The sequence below is a fragment of the Anas platyrhynchos genome, chromosome 13 (assembly GCF_047663525.1).
Source record: "Anas platyrhynchos isolate ZD024472 breed Pekin duck chromosome 13, IASCAAS_PekinDuck_T2T, whole genome shotgun sequence".
Taxonomy (NCBI): Eukaryota; Metazoa; Chordata; class Aves; order Anseriformes; family Anatidae; genus Anas; species Anas platyrhynchos.
The window spans coordinates 88,713-105,090 of record NC_092599.1 but is presented as its reverse complement, the minus strand read 5'-3'; the positions used below and the strand labels follow the sequence as shown (position 1 = coordinate 105,090).

At 49.8% G+C, this 16,378-nt stretch overlaps 3 long non-coding RNA genes across 4 annotated transcripts; all 3 read left to right on the top strand.

The window, feature by feature from the left end:
- Window positions 1-1,498: 1,498 nt before the first annotated feature.
- LOC119718304 (uncharacterized) lies at window positions 1,499-12,692 on the top strand. Of its 2 annotated transcripts, XR_011812571.1 has the most exons (6): window positions 1,499-1,892; window positions 2,112-2,218; window positions 2,681-2,741; window positions 9,081-9,134; window positions 9,235-10,582; window positions 11,456-12,692. It is a non-coding gene; the product is annotated as an uncharacterized lncRNA (long non-coding RNA). The 2 variants fall into 2 exon arrangements; XR_005269262.2 differs by lacking the exons at window positions 9,081-9,134; window positions 9,235-10,582; window positions 11,456-12,692 and adding exons at window positions 3,131-3,196; window positions 3,285-5,602.
- Window positions 6,873-8,668, top strand: LOC119718306 (uncharacterized). The gene is made up of 3 exons (XR_005269264.2): window positions 6,873-7,600; window positions 8,045-8,105; window positions 8,261-8,668. It is a non-coding gene; the product is annotated as an uncharacterized lncRNA (long non-coding RNA).
- Window positions 12,693-12,957: 265 nt separating the features above from the next.
- LOC140003615 (uncharacterized) lies at window positions 12,958-13,695 on the top strand. The gene is made up of 3 exons (XR_011812567.1): window positions 12,958-13,047; window positions 13,467-13,518; window positions 13,602-13,695. It is a non-coding gene; the product is annotated as an uncharacterized lncRNA (long non-coding RNA).
- The last annotated feature ends 2,683 nt before the right edge of the window (window positions 13,696-16,378 follow it).

Genomic DNA, 16,378 nt, shown 5'->3' with positions numbered 1-16,378 from the left:
AAGCTGAGGCAAAAATACGGTAAATTTTGCTTCTAGAAACACCGCAGTTCTTTTGTCTGCACTCCGCATGCTGTAAACTAGGGATAGGTGACAAATAAATAAAAAAATAAATAAAAGAACACAGCTGCTGCTCCTGCTCTCTTTCTTGTTTTTTGCCCCCTCCTCTTTCCCAGGTGATTGGGTTTGGGCGGGGCCAAATGTTATACGAGCCCTAGGCGTTCTATCAGAGAGCTCCTTCTGCGTGGGCTGCTCTTTGGGGTCGGTGCTTTGTTTATTCTTCTGTTAGCTACATGCAGGGTTCTTTTCGTGGGTCAGAGTCTTGTACGATATTTTAGAGGAAACCAATCTAGTAGTACGTGCATTTATTGCATGAAGCTCTTTGGAGGTGATTGTTATAGCACTTTTATGGATAGGCTGTCAATGTTATTTTGTGTGTTTGCTTTGTTGTTCTATGTCCCTCATGATTTTTGCAGGGTTATAGGGCAGATGCCACCAGGTCTACCCCTTTTGTTGTTTTTGTTTTGTTTGATTTATTTTTCTTATTTTCTTTTTCGGAAGGGGGTTTGGGATTTGAGCGTCCTATTTTTTTGGGTTTGGGATTTGAGCATCTTAATTTTGTGGGTGTGGGATTTGAGCGTCTTAAGTGTTTGGGTTAGGGCTTTTAGGCATAGGACTTCAGGGGTTTAGCGTGGTAGATAGTTTGGGTTAGGTCTGTAGGGGTTTCGAGGATTTTTAGGGTTAGGGCTTGCGGCTTTTTTGTGTAAGGGCGGTAAGGGCTAGGGTTCCAGGGAGTGCTGTTAAATGGAGTTCTCGACAACTCGGCCTCTGATTGGCCGTGCCGGCTGTGCAGGGAATGCTGGTAGGTGTAGTTTTCCGGCACAAGGCTTGCGGTAGGCCGCGTTGCGTGCCCAGAGCATGCCGGGAAATGTAGTTCTGGGACTCCGAACTTCCGGGAGGCCATGTTGGGTGCCCAGAGCATGCCGGGAAATGCAGTTCTCGGACTCCGAACTTCCGGGAGGCCATGTTGGGTGCCCAGAGCATGCCGGGAAATGCAGTTCTCGGACTCCGAACTTCCGGGAGGCCATGTTGGGTGCCCAGAGCATGCCGGGAAATGTAGTTCTGGGACTCCGAACTTCCGGGAGGCCATGTTGGGTGCCCAGAGCATACCGGGAAATGTAGTTCTGGGACTCCGAACTTCCGGGAGGCCATGTTGGGTGCCCGGAGCATACCGGGAAATGTAGTTCTGGGACTCCGAACTTCCGGGAGGCCATGTTTGGTGCCCGGAGCATAGGGGGAAATGTAGTTCTGGGACTCCGAACTTCCGGGAGGCCATGTTTGGTGCCCTTTGCATGCCGGGAAATGTAGTTCTGGGACTCTGGACTTCCGGGAGGCCATGTTGGGTGCCCGGAGCATACCGGGAAATGAAGTTCTCGGGAACTAGGGTTGGGGTTAGGGACTAGGGCTGGGGCTAGGGTTAGAGTTAAGGTTGAGGGTTGGGGTTAGGGTCAGGGGTTAGGGTTAGGGCTAGTGAATGCTGGTTCTCAGTGTTTGCAGATGACGGTGAGCGTGTTTAAACTAATTCCAGCTGAAGTAGTTTCAGTTACTTGCTTGGTGACATTATCAGTTCAACATTAAAAGCTGCAGCAAAAGCAAAAGGGGATATTTGCTTCTAGAAACACCACAGGTCTCTCTGAATTTTTTTGAGATAAAACAGATTTTAAAAAACAAAGGAAAAAAAACCACAGCTGCTTCTTTTGCTCTCATCCTACTTTCTTGTGCTTTGCCCCTCCCCTTTCCCAGGTGATTGAGTTTGGGTGCTGGACGGGGCTAAATGCTATATGAGCCCCAGGCATGCCATCAGAGAGCTCCTTCTGCCTGGGCTGCTCTTTGGGGTAAGTGCTTTGGTTTTCCTTCAGTCAGTTGCAGGGTTCTCTAGGCAGGCTGGAGCCTATGGATTTCTGGATTTTAAGTGCTTGGAATTCACTTAGTAGAGGGATATTTAGTAGGGGCTGCAGGCTCACTGTTTTTTTTGGGATGGTGGGATACTCTTCTGTTTTTGAGCTATATTTTAATCTCTAGATGTATAAACACACTTGTGTAATTCTCTAAAGGACTAAAACCAGCTTGACTGCATGCTACCTGTGGCTTGACAGCATAGATGCAGCATTATCAAGAGACTGAGCAGAGTTGTATCAGAGTCACCTTTTTTATCTGCAGAGTAAGTCTGTGATTACCCCTACCGTGGCTGCTGTGTGTGCATGTCTTTTTGGCATTTGTGGATTTGAGTTGTTTTTTTTTTTTTTTTGTGTGTGTGTGTATGTTCTAAGTTTTTGTTTTTTTTTTTGATGGGCAAATAGTGTGTGTGCTGAGTGTGGTTGGCAGGAGGAGGTGGGGAGCTGCTCAGGACTGGTAGGTTTGGTTTCTAGGAATATGCGGCAGCCTTCCTGTGCAATGTGACTCTTTGTTGGGCGGGAATGTTCCAGCTTGTGTGTCTTAAGCAATGTAGCTTGTGTAGTGTGTGTTGTGTGGCCCGGGCAGAGTTTGGAGTGGTGCTGTGAGCGAAGAATCTGAGTTAGATCTGGTGAGCAGCTGAAGTAACAGAGCTGGGAAGAGAGAGGTCTTGCAGCAGGTACACTGGCTGTGAGGTGCTTCAGAGTGTGCTTTTCTCCTGTCTTTGCAGGTGCTTTGTGCAGTTGTGGAGAGGGAAGGGAAATCCTCATGTCACGAAGCTCTGAGGAAAGGTTTGTGTTGTCAGCCTGGTCATCCGTTATCTGAAAGGAAGATTGTTTGGTGTTTGATTGTTTTGGCATATAATCTGTTCTGCACCTAGATTTTTCTTTCTACATAAAAAAAAAAATAATGTTTGAGCTATTTCTAGTTAAGCAATTTCCAGTTACTTGCTGGGCCGTATTGGCCTTTTAATATTCAAAGCTGCAGCAAAAGCATGGGGATTGTTGCTTCTAGAAACACACCAGTTCTCTTGTCTGCATGCTGTTGAGCAAAAGCAGATTTCAAAAAAAACAACAACAAAAAAACAAGAAACACACACACACAAACAACAACAACAAATAACCCAATAGTGTTTTTTTCTTGTGAACGCAACGATCATTTAATCCCTTTGTTTTCCCAGGTGGTGTGGATGATACTGGCTGCACTGTTGGAGCTTGGACTCGGAGAGGAACACGTGAGCACAATCGTATGTTGCATCAGCAGTAGTCAGCATTGTGGAGAAGGTGAGCAATGGGGCTGGCGTCCTAGTGAATGCTGTTTCTCTGTTTTTGCAGCTGATGATGAGCCTTCAATTGACTAAGATGACAATCAGTGCCTGTGCATTTCTTGAGGCGGAGGGACTTTACCATCCAGCAACCTGAGAGCTAAGTTGGGGGGCACCTGGTATTTGCATATCTGGGGTGGCTAATGGGAGCTGGGAGCCAGAGCAGCATGGAGCCAGCTGGCTGAATAGACTTGGTGCCACTGTGAGGGTGGTTCAGGCTGTGTCACGTTCAGGCTGCTTGTGGCTGGGTCACCAGGCTAATAGAAGAGGCAGGATTATTTTGTAGCGTGAGTGCGTGCACCAGGCAGGACAGTTTCCTTCTGTTCGTCTGTCTTGTAGTGTTGCTTCTGCAGTGTCTGTTCTGTGCTTCTCGGGTCTTGATATCCTCCTAACTTTTTACACTGGACTGACCAGACAGGCGACTTGGTAGCTGTGCTGAAGGGCCTCAATGCTTGTTTTGTCATCGTGGCTCTGATCAAGCAGCGACTGCAAGACAAGAAGTGCTTGAAAGTGCAGATCTGTTTCAGGTCTTGTGCATCATACTCGGTTTGAGATCACATCTGTTCCCATCCTCATTCTTGCGGAAGTCATCTGGGCTGCATCAGGAGCTCTTGCTTGGGAATTGAATTCCTAAGCGTCTTCTTAGGGGGTTTTCAGTCCCCATCCTTCTGGTCTCTTGTCTTGAAGGCAGGCTTTTTAGGCCTCCATCATCCCAGTTCTGGCAGTTGCTTCCAGTCGCGTGTCGTGACATTTGAGTCTCTCGTAGGGTCTGGTGCAGAGCACCTGTTCTGACTTGCTGTTGCCATAGGGCTTTCTTTTTGGGGGTCACTTTTTCTTGCGCCTAGTGTTGTGTGTTTTGTTTGTAGTGTTTGTGGCGTGCCTGTGCGTGTACGTGTTTGGTCTGGAGCTGTCCTGCCTGGCAGTTAGTGATTAATGTGGCAGTGCATGGGTGTACTAATACATTGATGGGACTGTGTTGGCGAAGACATCCAGTCTGCCTCTGGGCACGTACTGAAGGGCAGCTGGCACGGTCATCTCTGATGTTTGGCAGATGGGGGGGTGGGAGAGTTGAGCTGCTTGTGAGCAGCTGCTCGCATAGCGCTTGAACGGTGTGCTTGAGGAGGTCTGTCGAATCTTGATAGCTTACAGATACGGGGTTTTGAAATGTTTATTTTTATTTCTTTCCTGTCCCCAGTAGAGTGTAAACCCTAGGAGGAACCTGTCACAGGAAAGAGCTCCTTCTGGAACTGTTCAGCACTCGGTAGGCAACTCGGTGACTGGCTTGATCTACTTCTGAGGTGCTGAGGCAAGGGGGCTACTTTTTCGAAATGATAATATTGTAAAAGGGGTCCCTTTTGTTGTGGAGGGATGGGTGCTAATGCTGGCAGCTGAATGATTATCTTGTGTCTGTTTTCAGTTGTTAAAGCTGAAACACAGTGTACAACACGGGACTTGATGACCAGAGCTGCTTTTGGCAAGTTGAGCGATGAAAAGATGTAGCAGTTACTTTAGGGGTGCAGTTGTCACTGCAGTTACTTAACTACACAAAGTACAGTAAAAATCCTGTTTATATTTCGGAGGTGTGTTGTAGCTGGCCTAAGAGAGCAGATGGAATCATCTTCCTCGAGGGCAGGTGAGGGGGCCGAGGTAAGGCAGCAGCTGAGAGTAACTGTCCCAGCTGTGCTGTGGCTTTGGATGCTGCTTCAGCCTATGCTTTTCTTTCTCTTTTGCAGGTGTCTCGCACAGGCTCAGTGGGGCCAAGCTGCACTCTGAAGAGCAGCACGAGAAGGGCGGGCTGGATTGGAGCAGAACAGCCAAGTAGCACGAGGTGAGTGCGAAGGGTATCCATCTTGCTTTGCAGGTGCCATGACAGGCTCTCCACAGAAGTGGCTGAGGATTTGAGAAGAGGTTGCAGATGATCAAGGAGCGACACGTGCAGGGATGGCTTGAAAAGGGTATGGCTGCTTTCTCTTCTGTTTATCAGGTGTCCCAGGCAACGTGGGCTGTGATGTTAGTCTTTAGAATCGGAACAAAGCAGGTGCTGATGGTGGTCGTCTTCGGTAGGTAAGAGGTGCCCGAAGCCCTGTCCTGTGTAGCGTGAGCACGCCTCGCTGAGTATGAAGCATGCTTTCCAGCAGTTCCCAAAACTGTGTTGAAGCTGTAATGATGTTTCTGTGTTTGTGTTGGGGTTGCGCCTTGGTGAGTGTAGGGATGGGTTTTAATTCAGTGCAGCGGAGGGCCTGGACCCAGCGTTCTGTAGTGTGTTTTAACCCATCAGCATAGCCTTTTGGTTCGCAGATAGCTTACTGAAGTAAGTGATTTTTCCTGCAAGTGGAATGGAATTGAATTGTTTTTTTTGGCATGTAATCAGTTCTGCTCCTAGACTTTTCTTTCTATGTAAATAAAAGCTTGAGATAATTCCAGATGGGGAAAAAAAAATCAGCTACTTGCTTGGTCATTTTGTCCTTTTAATATCCAAAGCTGCAGCAAAAGCGTGGGGATTTTTGTTTCTAGAAACGCCCCAGTTCTCCTTTCTGCACTCTGCATGCTGTTGAGCTAAGCCATATAAATGAATAAAGAAACCACAGCTGCTGCTCCTCCTCTTCCTGCTTTTTTTTGTGCTTTCCTCCTGCACTTTCCCAGGTGATTAGCTTCAGGTTCCATGTGGGAGGTAATGGTAGCTGAGTTGCACGTATGCCATGAGAGAGCTCCTTCTGCCTGGGCTGCTCTTTGGGGTAAGTGCTTTGTTTTTCCTTCAGTTGTTTGGAGGGTTCTTTAGGTGGGTCAGAGCCTATGGACTGATGCGTTTTGAAGTAGAAACCGGTACGCATATCTTTTTGAGGTGGCAACTGGTAGGATCTGTCATTGTAAAGCAATCTAGTAGTAGTAGTAGGTGCCTGTATTGCACGCAGCTCTTCCTCAGGTGAGTAGTTATTATGGCAGTTTTACGGATAGTATGGTGATGTTACTTTGTGTGTTTGCTTTGTGGTTCTGGGTCCCTTCTGATTTTTGCAGAATTACGGGGCTTTCTGTGAGTCTTTGCCTGCATGTCAAATATTATCAAAGTTACAACCTTGCTGTTAAAGTGATGCAGCAGGGTTTAGGAGAAATGTATCATCGAAGCTCCCTGTGTGAGCGTGTATCTGAAAATGGCAGCAGTGGGCATGTAAAGGGTAGTCTGTTTGAAGTTTAGGGACAGTTTGTTATATTTCTGGAGCTTTTGCCTGTGTGTTTTCTGTCTGTCGAGTCTTTAGACCTTGCAGCCTTCTAGACTTTGTCCTTGAATTGACATACTAGAAGTATGTTTATTACGGGTTTCCAGGTAGTTGTTTTTGGGAAACAGTGGGGTAATGTCTCTTGACCGCATGAGTGCAGTAGTGCCTAGAGAGTGAGCAGGCTCACCTTCTTCTTCTCTGCAGAATAAGTCCGCCCGGGCCCATTTCGGCGCGGCGCCGCCCGGGCCCATTTCGGCGCGGCGCCGCCCGGGCCCATTTGTCCTGTGGAGCTACTGAGCAGCTGAGGTAAAGGAGTTTTGAACAGAGAGGTATTGCACAACTGTATGTTGCATCAGTAGTAGTGAGCGTTGTCCAAGAGGTGGGTATCAGGGCTGGCGTGCTAGTGAATGCTGGTTCTCTGTTTTTGCAAGTGATGATGAACCTGTTTGAGCTAATTCCATTTGAGAAAGTTCCAGTTACTGGCCTGGTCGTGTCGTCCTTTCAATGTTAAAAACTGCAGCAAAAGCATGGGGATTGTTGCTTCTAGAAACACCCCAGGTCTCTTGTCTGCTCTCTGCATATTGTTCAAGTAAAGCAGATTTAAAAAAATAATAATAAAGAAAACGAAAACCAACTGCTGCTGCTCCTGCTTTCTTTCTACTTCCTTGTGCTTTGCCCCTCCCCTTTTCCAGGTGATTGGGTTTGGGTGCTGGGCGGGGCCAAATGGTATATCAGCCCCAGGCATGCCATCAGAGAGCTCCTTCTGCCTGGGCTGCTCCTTGGGGTAAGTGCTTTGTTTTTCCTTTAGTCAGTTGCAGGGTTCTCTAGGCAGGCTGGAGTCTATAGATTTCTAGAATTTTTAAGTGCTTGGAATTCACTTAATAGAGAGATATTTAGTAGAGGCTGCTGGCTCACTGTTTTTTGGGATGGTGGCATGCTCTTCTGTTTTTGAGCTAAATTTATTCTCTAGATGCATAGACGTACTTCTGTAATTTTCCAGAGGACTAAAACCAGCTTCATTTCATGCTACATGTTTCTTGGCAGGGTAGATGCAGCATTGCCAAGAGACTGAGCAGCGATGTATCAGAGTTACCTCTTTCATCTGCAAAGGGTAAGTTTGATTATCCCTGCCGAGGCTGCTGTGTGTGCATGTCTTTTTGGCATTTGTGGAGCTCAGTTGTTTTTTTTGTGTGTATGTTTTAAGTTTCTGTTTTTCTGAGCAGTAAATAGTGTGTGTGCTGAGTGTGGTTGGCAGGAGGAGGTGGGGAGCTCCTCAGGACTGGTAGGTTTGGTTTCTCGGAGAGTACGGCAGCCTTCCTGTGTGATGCGACTGATTGTTGGGTGGGAACGTTCCAGCTTGTGTGTCTTAGGCAATGTAGCCTGTGTAGTGTGTGTTGTGTGGCCTGGGCAGAGTTTGCTGTGGCGCTGTGAGTGAAGAATCTGAGTTAGAGCTGGTGAGCAGCAGAAGTACCGGAGCTGGGAAGAGAGAGGTCTTGCAGCAGGTACGCTGTGGCTGTGAGGTGCCTCAGAGTGTGCTTTTCCCTTGTCTCTGCAGGTGCTTTGTGCAGTCGTGGACAGGGAAGGGATATCCTCCTGTGATGGAGCTCTGAGGGAAGGTGAGTGTTGCCAGCCTGGTCGTGCCTTATCCGAAGCGAAGACGCTCAGGTGTTTCTCTGTGAGGGTCGGAGGTGAGGCCGTTTGGGATAGAGGAGCAGTGTGGCAGGTGGTTGCTTGCAAGCACAGTGGTCGTTTTGTCCTTTTGTGTTCCCAGGTGTTGTGGATGATGGTGGCCGCTCCTTTCAAGCTTGGACCTAATTTGCAAGTATAGAGGCAAGTGGAGTGCTGTTTTGAAAGGATAAAAGTAAAGCTGGGGTCGCTTATGTTGTTGAGGGATGGGTGCTACCGCTGGCAGCTGAATGTTTATCTTCTGCCTGTGTCTTTCCTTTGTTCATGTTGAAATGCAGCGTGCAGTGCGCAGTGCAGGACGTCTCGACCCGAGCTGCCTCTGCAGTGACTCTGATGCGTGATAAGCTGAGGTAGCTGTTATTTTTGGGGTGCGGTTGTTACTGCAGTTATTTTCCTTCGTTCAATAGAGTAAAATTCCAGTTTGCCTTTTAGAAGTGCTGTAAGTGGCTAATGAGAACAGATGGAAGCATCTGCTATGTGGGGCAGGCAAGCGGCTGAGGTACAGGAGGGGATGAAAGTATGTGATTTTTTTCTGGGGATGGAATGGAATTGATTTTGTTGGTGTATAATCTGTTCTGATCCTGGATTTTTCTTTCTAAGTTTAAAAATAATAATAAAATTTGAGCTAATACCAATTAAGAAAGTTTCAGTTACTTGCTGGGTTGTATTGTCCTTTTAATATTCAAAGCTTCAGCAAAAGCATGGGGATTGTTGCTTTTAGGAACACCTCAGGTCTCGTCTGCACTCTGCATTCTGTTGAGCTAAAGCAGATCCCCCCCAAAAAAAAAACAAACAGGCAAACAAAAAAAATACCAAACACACACACACAAATGAACAACAAAATAAAACACCATTGGTTGACTTGTTGTGAATGCAACGAACATTTAATCCCTTTGTTTTCCCAGGTGGTGTGGATGATACTGGCTGCACTATTGGAGCTTGGTCTCAGAGAGGAACAGGTGAGCACAATCGTATGTTGCATCAGCAGTAGTCAGCATTGTGGAGAAGGTGAGCAAAGGGGCCAGTGTCCTAGTGAATGCTGTTTCTCTGTTTTTGCAGCTGATGATGAGCCTGGCAATTGACTAAGATGACAATCAGTGCCTGTGTATTTCTTGAGGCGGAGGGACTTTACCATCCAGCAACCTGAGAGCTAAGTTGGGGGGCACCTGGTATTTGCATATTTGGAGTGACTAATGGGAGCTGGGAGCCAGAGCAGCATGGAGCCAGCTGGCTGAATAGACTTGGTGCCACTGTGAGGGTGTTTCAGGCTGGGTCGTCACGTTCAGGCTGCTTGTGGCTGGGTCACCAGGCTAATAGAAGCAGCGGGATTATTTTGTAGCGTGCGTGCGCCAGGCAGGACAGTTTCCTTCTGTTCGTCTGTCTTGTAGTGTTGCTTCTGCAGTGTCTGTTCTGTGCTTCTCGGGTCTTGATATCCTCCTGGCTTTTTAGATTGGACTGACTAGACAGGCGACTTGGTAGCTGTGCTGAAGGGCCTCAATGCTTGTTTGGTCATCATGACTCTGGTCAAGCAGCGACTGCAAGACAAGAAGTGCTTGAAAGTGCAGATCTGTTTCAGGTCTTGTGCATTATATTTGGTTTGAGATCGCATCTGTTTCCATCCTCACTCTTGCAGAAGTCATCTGGGCCGCATCAGGAGCTCTTGCTTGGGAATTGATTTCCTAAGTGTCGTCTTAGGGGGTTTTCAGTCCCCATCCTTCTGGTCTCTTGTCTTGAAGGCAGGCTTTTTAGGCCTCCATCATCCCAGTTCTGGCAGTTGCTTCCAGTCGCGTGTCGTGACATTTGAGTCTCTCCTGGGGTCTGGTGCAGAGCACCTGTATCTGACTTGCTGTTGCTGTAGGGCTTTCTTTTTGGGGGTCACTTTTTCTTGTGCCTTGTGTTGTGTGTTTTGTTTGTAGCGTTTGTGGCGTGCCTGTGCGTGTATGTGTTTGGTCTGGAGCTGTCCTGCCTGGCAGTTAGTGATTAACGTGGCAGTGCATGGGTGTACTAATACATTGTCTGGACTGTGTTGGTGAAGACATCCGGTCTGCCTCTGGGCACTTGCTGAAGGGCATCTGGCACAGTATATCTGTTTGCGAGCAACTTCTCGTTTACCTCTATTTATTTAAAAAATTGTAAAATTTAATTGCAATCCAGTTTGGGACCCAGTCATGTATGACACCAGGGGGCTTGTCCGGGAGGGCTTTGGTTCCTGAATTCTTATTTGATCTAGGAGAGGCGCCCCAGCATTTGGTGGCTGCTGTTCAAGTCTGGTCGGGACTAATGGCATCTCGAACCTGAATAAAGGTAAGCTAAGGTTTTGATTTTTTTTTCAGCTCCCTTGCTGGCTGCAGCACTATATTTTGCCCGTAATTCTGCGTGTGAAGATCTGAATGAAGACAATGGAGTCGTAAGTGTTTAAAGCGTATACTGTTCTGTTGGATGGGTTTTGGTTGCCTGTGTGTGTAAGAGTGTGACTGAGACGGAATTTAGTTCCGAAGCGATTGTGGAGGTCTTCTTTACCACGGTTCCAATCTCCCGCGGGGGACTTGGCCGGTGAAGGACCGAAGGGATTCCTATAGGCTTTGTGGGTGGGTGATAGATCTTAAATCCTCTTTAAGACACTCTTATTAAGGTAACCAAGGGCTGTGGGAATTGCCAGAGTAACATTCCTAGATGGGTGAGACAAAACCGAAGACCAGGGACCAGAAGAAAGGAAGCAAATTACCAGACATACCAGCAGAAAGTCCATTAGGAATAACGATTAGAAACTGGAACGAGAGAGGCCCCAGAAACGTAAAAAGTAAATAAAAAAGGGTCCAGTCTTGTGTGATAGAATGGCCAAAGGAGCTTTTAAGACCGCATGTCTTTGGGCCCGTTTTTGGATTCTTTGAAGACTGTATTTGTCGGGCCTTAAATACACATGTTAATTCGAAGGAACCTTTCTGCCGGGAAGAAAGTGATGATGCAGGATTACGGATCAGGAGGACTTCATGTCCTTTTACGGCCTTAATATTTACACTAAAAGCAGGTAAGAAATTTTGAAGAAGAAGAAGAACAGGAAAAATAAAAAGATAATAAACGGGAGCCGTTGGATAACCTACCGTCTCCATATCGTAACAATCCACCTCTGGTGGTGTACTGGGTCTGGCTGGAATGTTAACTTTCCCAGCAGCAGCCCATACAGTGCCGTACTCTGCAGTTGTAGCTGGAACAGCAGTGTTATCACACCAGTGTTGTGTCTACTGCTGAGCAGCAGTGGCACAGCATTGGGCCCTCCTAGGGGATGGGCAAAAAGCGAGGAGAGAAACATCACTAGGGCAGCTGACCTAAACCAATCCAAGGGATATTCCATACCATGGGATGTCACACTCAGCAATAAAAGGTGGAAACAGGAAGAAGAGGGGAGGGGTGGGCTCTCGTTGAGAAGACGTCGGTCCTCCTCTCGAACACCGGCTGCGTGCGTTGAGGCCTTGCATCAAGGACGTGGTCAATCATCGCTCATTTGTGGCAAGTAGAGAGCAATTTCTTTCCTCTGCACTTCCATATAGCTTTCATTTATTTTGTTTGTTTGTTTTCGTCCCTTCTTTTTATTTTCCCTTTTCCCCTCCCTTTTCCCCTTTCCCTTTTTATTTCCCCTTAGTTAAATTGTTTAGTTCATGGTAGTCTTTATTTAATTATTATAATTATTTCCATTTAATTAAACTATCCTGATCTCAACCCGTGAGTTGTTCTTTGCTTTACTTCTCCCCCTCCTCACCTAAAGGATGCATTCATGAGAAGTAGGACTGCCGTATCTGAGAGAGCTCCTCTATATCCTTTAAGGGAGGTAACTGGTGTATAACTGGGTTGGAGTTTTAACAGGGTTTTAAGGGTTTCAGGGTTAGCGTGTTAGGGTTTTAGAGTTTTTTTTGGGATGGAGTGTTGCTATGTTTTTTAGGGTTAGGGTCCTAGGGTTTTATTTTTGGTCAGTTATTTAGGGTTAGTGTGTTAAGATCCTTTTTTTTTTTTTTTTTTTTTTTTTCAGGTTCGGTTCTCCAGGGTTAGAGTTTCGAGCGTCCTAATTTTTTGGGTTACGGTGTTGAGCGTCCTAATGTTTTGTGTTAGGGCTTTGGGTGTTAAGCATCTGAATTTTTGGGTTAGAGTTTTGCGCATCCTGATGTTTTGAGTAAGGGTTTTGAGCATCCTAGTGTTTTGGGTTGGCTTTGTGTTTTGAGCATCTTAATTTTGGGGTTACGGCTTTAAGCGTCCTAATCTTGTTGTTTAGGGCTTTGAGAATCCTATTGTTTTGGGTTTGGGTTTTGAGCGTCCTAAGTGTCCTAAGGGCTTTTAGGCATAGGACTTCAGGGGTTTAGTGTGGTAAACAGTTTGGATTAGGCCTGTAGGGGTTTCGAAGTTTTTTAGTGTTAGGGCTTGAGTCTATTTTGAAAGGGCAGTAAGTGCTTGGGTTCCAGTGAGTGCTGGTAAATGTATTTCTCGAACACTCGGCCTGTGGTTGGTCAAGCCATCTGCCTGGGGAATGCTGGTAGGCGTAGTTTTCTGGCACCGGGCTTCTGGGAGGCCATGTTTGGTGCCCAGAGCGTGCCGGGTGGGGGTTGGGGGGTAAGGGGGTCGGGGGTTAAGGTGGGGGTTATATCTGTTGTTAGGGTTAGGGGGTTAGGGTTGGGGGGTCGGGGGTTGGGGGGTTAGGGTTAGATCCGTTAGGGTTGGGGGTTTGGGGGGTCAGGGTTGGGTGGTCGGGGGTTAGGTGGTTCCATGGGGTGACCCCCCTATCTCTGCCCCCCCCCAGACAAGGAGGAGACAAAGCTGAAGGGCGTCATCTACTTCCAGGCCATAGAGGAGGTGTACTACGACCACGGGCGGGCGGCCTGCAAGGTGGGGGGGCCATATGGGGCTGGGGGGGGGCTGTATGGGGCCAAGGGGGGGGTACTTGTGGGGCTGGGAGGTTGTGGGGAACATCTGGAGAAGGTGCCTGTAGGGTTTGGGGGAGCACCTACAGGGTTTGGGGTGGGATCTGTGGGGCTGGGGGGGGTCTCTATGGGGCCGGGGGGTTTTGGGGGGGTTGTGACCCTATGGGGTGCCCCCCCCCCCCAGAGCCCCAACGCGCGGCTGACCTAGCATTTTAGCGTGGCCGCCGTCCACCGGCAGCTTCATGCCCGTCTTCCGCTCCCAGTGGCCCGCGGGGCGCCCGGTGGCCCTACCGGCGTCACAAGCAGCCACCTTGGGGTCAACGGCAGCGGTTTTGGGGTTTCGGTCTGGGGGGTGCTGACATGTCCCCCCCCGCACCCCCCCAGGCATCCTGGCCCTGCAGCTGCCCCCAGGGGGGCTCGACGCCGAGTTCTACAGGTGAGAACCAGTCCCCTCCGCCCCCTAAATGCGCCCCCAGACCCCCCCAAATTGACCCCCCCCCAATTTATTCCCCCCCCCAGCGCCTGCCTCCACCTGGCTGAGATGCAGCGTCGGGTGCAGGAGGCGCTGGCGGAGCGCGAGCGGCTGCTGCGGGCACGGGTAGGACTGGGGGGGGGACCAAGGGGGGGGGGTCCATGGGGCTTGGGGAGACCCCAAGGGGGGGGGAACCAAGTGTGCGGGGTTCGGGTTCCGGGGGGACACATTTGCAGGGCGCACCGGGGGGGACCAAAATGAGGGGGGAACCAAGTGTGCGGGGTGCTGTTTCCGGGGGGACGCACTTGCGGGGCGCACCGGGGGGGGAACCAAAATGAGGGGGGAAACAAATGAGCGGGGTGCTGTTTCCGGGGGCACGCATTTGCGGGGCGCACCGGGGGGGGAACCAAAATGAGGGGGGAACCAAATGAGCGGGGTGCTGTTTCCGGGGGCACGCATTTGTGGGGCGCACCGGGGGGGACCAAAATGAGGGGGGAACCATATGTGCGGGGTGCTGTTTCCGGGGGCACGCATTTGCGGGGCGCACCGGGGGGGAACCAAAATGAGGGGGGAAGCAAGTGTGCTGGGTGCGGTTGCGGGGGGGACAAATTTGCGGGGCGCACCGGGGGGGGGGAACCAAAGTGAGGGGGGAACCAAATGAGCGGGGTGCTGTTTCCAGGGGGACGCATTTGTGGGGCGCACCGGGGGGGGGAACCAAAATGAGGGGGGAATCAAGTGTGCGGGGTTCGGGTTCCGGGGGGACACATTTGCGGGTCGCAGCGGGGGGGGGAACCAAAATGAGGGGGAATCAAATGAGCGGGGTGCTGTTTCCGGGGGGACGCATTTGCGGGGTGCACCGGGGGGAACCAAAATGAGGGGGGAACCATATGTGCGGGGTTCGGGTTCCGGGGTGACACATTTGCGGTTCGCACCGGGGGGGGGGAACCAAAATGAGGGGGGAACCAAATGAGCGGGGTGCTGTTTCCGGGGGGACGCATTTGTGGGGCGCACTGGGGGGGGAACCAAAATGAGGGGGGAACCAAATGAGCGGGGTGCTGTTTCCGGGGGGACGCATTTGTGGGGCGCACTGGGGGGGGAACCAAAATGAGGGGGGAACCAAATGAGCGGGGTGCTGTTTCCGGGGGGACGCATTTGCGGGGTGCACCGGGGGAACCAAAATGAGGGGGGAACCAATTGTGCGGGGTGCGTGTTCCGGGGGGACACATTTGCGGGTCGCACCGGGGGGGGAACCAAAATGAGGGGGGAACCATATGTGCGGGGTGCTGTTTCCGGGGGCACGCATTTGCGGGGCGCACCGGGGGGGGAACCAAAATGAGGGGGGAACCATATGTGCGGGGTGCGGTTGTCGGGGGGACGCCATTAGGGTTGGGGTTCGGGTTAGGTTAGGGTTAGGGATAGGGCGCCCCCTGCTGGTGGAAAAGGGGTACTGCAGGCGGCCGGGGGGCGCGCATGCGCGGTGACGCCCGCGGGCGCCCTCTGCCGCCCCCTGCTGGTGGAAAACGGGTACTGCAGGCGGCCGGGGGGAGCTCATGCCCGGTGACGCCCGAGGGCGCCCCTCTGCCGCCACCTGCTGTGGAAAACGAGTACTGCAGGCGGCCGGGGGCCGTGCACGCGCGTTGCTTATTACGTCTTTTTTTTTTTTTGATGTGTAATTTCCTACGCTCCTAGATTTTTCTTCATATGTAAATGAAAGGTTCGTGCTAATTCCCGTTGAAAATATTTCATTTACTTTCTTGGTTGTATTGTCCTTTCTATGTTCAAAGCTGAGGCAAAAATACAGTAAATTTTGCTTCTAGAAACACCGCAGTTCTTTTGTCTGCACTCCGCATGCTGTAAACTAGGGATAGGTGACAAATAAATAAAAAAATAAATAAAAGAACACAGCTGCTGCTCCTGCTCTCTTTCTTGTTTTTTGCCCCCTCCTCTTTCCCAGGTGATTGGGTTTGGGCGGGGCCAAATGTTATACGAGCCCTAGGCGTTCTATCAGAGAGCTCCTTCTGCGTGGGCTGCTCTTTGGGGTCGGTGCTTTGTTTATTCTTCTGTTAGCTACATGCAGGGTTCTTTTCGTGGGTCAGAGTCTTGTACGATATTTTAGAGGAAACCAATCTAGTAGTACGTGCATTTATTGCATGAAGCTCTTTGGAGGTGATTGTTATAGCACTTTTATGGATAGGCTGTCAATGTTATTTTGTGTGTTTGCTTTGTTGTTCTATGTCCCTCATGATTTTTGCAGGGTTATAGGGCAGATGCCACCAGGTCTACCCCTTTTGTTGTTTTTGTTTTGTTTGATTTATTTTTCTTATTTTCTTTTTCGGAAGGGGGTTTGGGATTTGAGCGTCCTATTTTTTTGGGTTTGGGATTTGAGCATCTTAATTTTGTGGGTGTGGGATTTGAGCGTCTTAAGTGTTTGGGTTAGGGCTTTTAGGCATAGGACTTCAGGGGTTTAGCGTGGTAGATAGTTTGGGTTAGGTCTGTAGGGGTTTCGAGGATTTTTAGGGTTAGGGCTTGCGGCTTTTTTGTGTAAGGGCGGTAAGGGCTAGGGTTCCAGGGAGTGCTGTTAAATGGAGTTCTCGACAACTCGGCCTCTGATTGGCCGTGCCGGCTGTGCAGGGAATGCTGGTAGGTGTAGTTTTCCGGCACAAGGCTTGCGGTAGGCCGCGTTGCGTGCCCAGAGCATGCCGGGAAATGTAGTTCTGGGACTCCGGACTTCCGGGAGGCCATGTTGGGTGCCCAGAGCATGCCGGGAAATGTAGTTCTGGGACTCCGAACTTCCGGGAGGCCATGTTGGGTGCCCAGAGCATGC